We start from the raw sequence: 6,966 nt of genomic DNA on the forward strand, positions 1-6,966 counted from the left end.
GCAAGGTTTCTATGCTTTAATACATGGTCAAATTTGTGTAGGTGCTATGTACTCTTGAGAAAAATATGTATTCTTTTCTGTCCCTAATCAGATTTCTCTAGAGGGCTGTCATATCCAGGTTTCTAGGATTCTATTCAACTCCCTAGTTTGTTTCTTGTTTATTTTGTAGTTAGATTTGTCTGATTCTAAGAGGGAAAGGTAGAGGTCCAACACTTTCATGGTTTTGCTGTCTTTTTCTTCCTATAATTGGCTTAATATCTTCTCCAGGAATTTTTATGCACTATTACTTGGTACACATACATTTAATATCATTACTATTTCATTGTTTACAGTACTTTATCAAGATGTAATTTCTTTCCTTTTCCTCTTTTAATCAGATCTCTCTTTTTTTTTACTTTTACATTATCTGAGATCAAAATTGCTAACCCTGCTTTGTTTTTCTGATTCAATTGAAACATGATAAATTCTATTCTTGCCTTTTGCCTTTACTCTGTGTGTATCTTTCTCTGTCAAATGTTTTTCTTATAAACAATATATTATAGGATTTTAATTGTTAATACACTCTACTATTCACTTCTGTTTATTGGGAGAGTTCCTTCTATTCCCATTCACAGTTATAATTACCAGTTCTGTTTTTCCCTCCATCCTATTTTCTATCCTGTATATATTTTTGTACTTTCTTATCTGAGGTCAGATTTAAACTCAGGAAAATTCATTTTCCTGACCTCAAAGTGGATACTCTATTCATTGTGCCAACTAAGGGACTCCGACTATACATCCTGTGATTTAAAGTCCTCATAGTGTTTTATTTTGTCTTTTTTTGACTCACCTCACCCAATATCTTCTCTCCTATCACCTCTACCCCCTTCTCATAGTACTGTTTTTTTAACCCACCTGCTCACTGCTTTATCTGCTATCACTCTCCCCCCTTCTCTTACCTTTTGTTCTTAGTACTTCTGCCCCCCCTTCTATGCAGCCCCCCTTTTCTTTTCTCTTTCCCTTCCTACTTCTTTATAGGTTGGATAAATTTCTATAACTAAGTGCATGATTAAGTTATTTCCTCTTAGAGCCAAAACTGATGAGATCAAGTTTCAGACAATGTTCATCCTCTTTCTCTTTTCTTCTTGATTGTAATTGGTCTTTTGTGGCTCTTCATGAGATCTAATTTGTTCCATTATACCTCCCCTTTCCTTTTCTTCTAATACAGACCTTTTCCCACCCCTTATTGTCTTTTTTATATCATCACATCAGAATCCATTCAAAACCATACTCTCTGTCCATATGATGACCCCTGCTATATTCCTTAGTAACAGATACAATTCTCAAGAGTTACATGTATTGTTTTCCCATCTGGGGATGTAAACAGTAAACTTTTAAAAAATATATATCTATATTTCCTCTGTTTACCTTTCCATGCTTCTCTTGGAGCATGGATTGTGTTATGGATTAAATTTTCTGTTTATTTCTAGTTTTTTCAATAAAAATGATTGAAAGTCTCTTACATCATTGAAGACTGATCTCCTTCTCTGAAGATGATGCTCAATCTTGCTGGGTAGTTAACTCTTGGTAGTAACCCCAGGTACTTTGCCTTCCAGAATATGGTGTTACATTATCATAGAAGCTGCCGATGGGCGGAGCCAAGATGGCGGAGAAGACACACGCGACTTTCTAAGCTCTTCTCTTACCCTGTTTATCAATATTATATCGAGCCTCAAAAATAGTCTTGACTGCTACAATTCGTAAAGATAAGAAGTAGAACAACTCACCGGCCGAAGAAAATCTGCAGTCTCGCCAAAAAAGGTTGGTTCCAGGGCCAGGGGGGAGATCGGCGCAGACGGAGAGAGAAATTAGGTTCCGAGGAGAGTCTCAAACCCAGGGTGAAGGCACAGATCTCAGCACAAGCGCGCAGCCCCAACCCGCAGTATGGGACTTTTCCTTGGGGCAGTTGTGATCCTGCACGGCAGGAGGACGCAGCCCGGGTTAGCCTCCAATCTGCGCAGTGGGGAGCTCGGCTTGGGGCCATAGAGCTTTTCCAGGGCCGATTTACATCAGGCAGAGACACTGGGCAGAGTTTGTGGCTGTCTGCGTTCTGCAGTCTGCGCTCAGCTGCTAATACTCACAGTCCCACAAGAGGCTCCGGCCTGGGCGGTGACACTTTCACCCCTTAGTCTCTAGCCGAGGGCAATCGCTAACCCACTCAGCCCTACTAAGCAGTTTGATAGCTCGGCCAGTGCTGAATCCACTTCCTGTTGGGGGAAGGGAAAACTCTCACTCAGAGCACTCCCATACCTGGAGCCAGAAATCGGTTTACATCTCTCCCTGCTCTGCAGAGGAAGCTGGTAACCCCTTGCCTAGGAGACCTACCCTAAAGGCTTTAAAACATGAATAAAAAGATGAAAAGAACGATCCACAGCTTCTATGCAGAAAAAGAGCAGGTCAGCAAACCTGAAGAGACCTCAAACAGCAAAAATGCATCAGACTGTCCTCCTTTACATAATGCTCTCATAGAAGAGACCATTAAAAGTCTCAAAAGAGAGTTAGAAGATAAATGGGGAAAGGAAAGAGAAGCCTTACAAGAGAGCAACAATTTCCTGAAATACGAATTGGAAAAAATAAAGAATTCACTAGAAAGTAGGATTTGTGAATTGGAAAAGACAAAGAACACGCAAGAAAGTAGGATCTGTGAATTGGAAAAAGAAAATAATTCACTAAAAAAAAAAAAATTAGTGAAATGGAAAAAATTCCACAGACCAAAACAATACATTCAAAAACTCAATTGGACATATACAGAAAGAAGTAAAAAAAGCTAATGAAGAAAATAATTCTTTAAAAATTAGAACTGAACAAATTGAAACTAATGATTCATTGAGACAGCAAGAATCAGTCAAGCAAAACCAAAAAATGACAAACTGTAAAAACCATGAATTATCTACTTGCAAAACGACAGACTTGGAAAATAGATCTAGGAGATATAATCTGAGGATTATTGGACTTTCTGAAAACTATGATGAAAAAAAGAGCCTAGATACTATTTTACAAGAAATCATCAAAGAGAACTGCCCAGATGTAATAGAATCAGAAGGTAAAATAGGCATTGAAAGAATTCATCGAACACCTTCTGAAAGAAACCCTAAAATAAAAACCCCAAGGAATATTGTGGCAAATTTCAGACCTATCAGATTAAGGAAAAAATTTTACAAGCAGCCAAAAAAAAACCATTTAAATACCGAGGTGCCACAATAAGGATCACCCAAGATCTGGCTGCCTCTACATTAAAGGAAGAAGCGCCTGAATATGATATTCCGAAAGGCACAAGAACTTGGGATGCAGCCAAGAATAAACTACCCAGCTAAGCTGAGCATTTTCTTCCAGGGAAGAAGATGGACATTTAATGAAACAAATGAATACCATTTTTTTCTGAAGAAAAAACCAGAATTAAACAAAAAATTTGATCTCCAAGAATAGAACTCAAGAGATGCAGAAAAGGTAAAAATAACTCTTGAGAATTGTATTTCTGTTGTGGGTATACAAAAAGAATACATGTAAAATTTGATTGTACTGATATAAAAAAGGGAAGTAGATATGGAAAAGGGATGATGGCAGAATAAGGTGGGAAGGAGGGATAAAAAGAGGGAAACCACATCCCACAAAGAGGCTAAGGAAACTTATCATATCTGAGGGAATTTAGAGAGGGGGAGGAACATTGTGTGAATCTTACTCTCATCAGAGTTGGCTCAAAGAAAAAATAATTGACATTTGTTTTAGAGAAAATTCTCTCTTGCCTCATTAAAAACAGGGGAGAGGAAAAGGGAAAGAAAAGAGTAATAAGGGAAGGAAGGGGAAAGACTCAAAGGGGGAGGGAGGATTATAAAGAGGATAAGTATTGTGATACAAGAGGGGTACATAAGTTTAAAAGGGGGAAAGAGGGTTGGGGAGGCAAGAATAAGTAAAAGCACAATCTGGGGTTAGGATGGCAGGAAATACAGATTTAGTAATTCTAACCGTAAATGTGAATGGGATGAACTCCCCCATAAAGAGGAGGCAGATAGCAGACTGGATCAAAAGTCAGAACCCTACAATATGTTGTTTACAAGAAACACATTTAAAGCAGGAGGTACATATAGAGTAAAGGTAAAAGGCTGGAGCAAAATCTATTTTGCTTCAGGTGAAGATCAAAAAGAGGTAACCATCCTTATCTCAGATCAAGCAAAAGTAAAAATTGATCTAATTAAAAGAGATAAGGAAGGAAACTACATCCTGCTAAAGGGTAGCATAAACAACGAAGCAATATCAATATTAAACACATATGCACCAAGTGGTATGGCACTCAGCTTCCTAAAGGAGAAGTTAAGAGAGTTGCAAGAAGAAATAGACAACAAAACTGTAATAGTAGGAGATCTCAACCTTGCACTCTCAGAATTAGACAAATCAAACCACAAAACAAATAAGAAAGAAATTAAAGAAGTAATAGAATATTAGAAAAATTAGGTATGTTGGATCTTTGGAGAAAATTGAATGGAGATAGAAGGGAATATACTTTCTTCTCAGCAGTTCATGGAACCTATTCAAAAATTGACCATATATTAGGACATAAAGACCTCAAAATTAAATGCAAGAAAGCAGAAATAGTAAATGCTTTCTTTTCAGATCATGATGAAATAAAACTACATTCAACAAAAATTAGGGGAAATAGACCAAAAGTAATTGGAAACTAAACAATCTCATCTTAAAGAATGATTGGGTGAAGCAGCAAATTATAGATACAATTAATAATTTCACTCAAGATAATGACAATGATGAGACATCATACCAAATTTGTGGGATGCAGCCAAAGCGGTAATAAGAGGAATTTTATATCCTTAGAGGCTTACTTGAATAAAACAGAGAAAGAAAAGATTAATGAATTGGGCTTGCAACTAAAAAAACTAAAAAAAGACCAAATTAAAAACTCCCAATCAAATACTAAATTGGAAATTCTAAAATTAAAAATATTGAAAGTAAAAAAGCTATTGAACTAATTAATAAAACTAAGAGTTGGTTCTATGAAAAGCCAATAAAATAGATAAGCCTTTGGTAAATCTGATTAGAAAAAGGAGGGAGGAAAATGAAATTAGTAGTCTTAAAATGAAAAGGAGAACTTTCCACCAATGAAGAGGAAATTAGAGAAATAATAAGGAGTTATTTTGCTCAACTTTATGCCAATAAATTTGATAACCTAAGTGAAATGGATGACTACCTCCAAAAATATAGACTTCCAGACTAACAGAGGAGGAAGTAAATTGCTTGAATAGTCCCATTTCAGAAAAGAAATAGAACAGGCAATTAAACAACTCCCTAAGAAAAATCCCCAGGACCAGATGGATTTACATGTGAATTTTACCAAACATTTAAAGAACAATTGGCCCCAATGCTATATAAATTATTTGATAAAATAGGGAATGAAGGAGTCCTACCAAATTCCTTCTATGACACAGACATGGTACTGATACCTAAACCAGGTAGGCTGAAAACAGAGAAAGAAAATTATAGACCAATCTCCTAATGAATATTGATGCTAAAATCTTAAAAGATATTAGCAAAAGACTACAGAAAATCATCTCCAAGATAATACACTATGATCAAGTAGGATTTATACCAGGAATGCAGGGCTGGTTCAATATTAGGAAAACTATCAATATAATTCCATAGTTAATAACCAAATTAACAAAAACCATATGATCATCTCAATAGATGCAGAAAAAGCATTTGATAAAATCCAACATCCATTCCTATTAAAAACACTTGAGAGTATAGGAATAAATGGACTTTTCCTTAAAATAATCAGCAGCATCTATTTAAAACCATCAGTAAGCATCATATGTAATGGAGACAAACTGCAACCATTCCCAATAAGTTCTGGAGTGAAACAAGGTTGCCCACTATCACCGTTACTATTTAATATTGTATTAGAGCTATAGCAATAAGAGCTGAGAAAGAGATTAAAGGAATAAGAATAGGTAATGAGGAAGCCAAATTATCACTCTTTGCCGATGACATGATGGTATACTTAGAGAACCCCAGAGATTCTCCTAAAAAGTTATTAGAAATAATCCACAACTTTAGCAAAGTTGCTGGTTATAAAAAACCCACACAAGTCATCAGCATTCTTATATATCACTAACAAAATCCAACAGTCAGAGTTACAAAGAGAAATTCCATTTAAAGTAACTACTGATAATATAAAATATTTAGGAATATATCTGCCAAGGGAAAATCAGAAACTTTATGAGCAAAATTACAGACCACTTTTCACACAAATTAAGTCTGATCTAACCAATTGGAAAAATATTAAATGCTCTTGGATAGGGCGAGCAAATATAATAAAGATGACAATATTACCTAAACTAATCTATTTATTTAGCACTATACCAATCAGACTCCCAAAAAACTATTTTAATGACCTAGAAAAATAACAACAAAGTTCATATGGAAAAACAAAAGGTCAAGAATTTCAAGGGAATTAATGAAAAAAATCAAATGATGGTGGCTTAGCTTACCAGATCTAAAATTATATTATAGAGCAGCAGTTACCAAAACTATTTGGTATTGGCTAAGGAATAGATTAGTTGATCAGTGGAATAGATTAGGTTCAAGGACAAAACAGTCAACAAATATAGCAACCTAGTCTTTGACAAACCCAAAGATCCCAGCTTTTGGGATAAGAACTTACTGTTTGATAAAATGTCTGGGAAAATTGAGAAACTAATATGGCAGAAACTAGGCATTGATCCATACTTAACGCCGTACACCAAGATAAGGTCAAAATGGGTTCATGACCTAGGCATAAAGAATGAAATTATTAATAAATTAGAGGAACACAGGATAGTTTACCTCTAGACCTGTGGAAGGGAAGGAATTTATGACCAAAGAAGAACTAGAGATCATTACTGATCACAAAATAGAAAATTTCGATTATACAAACTGAAA

The sequence above is a fragment of the Sarcophilus harrisii genome, chromosome 3 (genome assembly GCF_902635505.1).
Source record: "Sarcophilus harrisii chromosome 3, mSarHar1.11, whole genome shotgun sequence".
In the NCBI taxonomy this organism is placed as follows: Eukaryota; Metazoa; Chordata; class Mammalia; order Dasyuromorphia; family Dasyuridae; genus Sarcophilus; species Sarcophilus harrisii.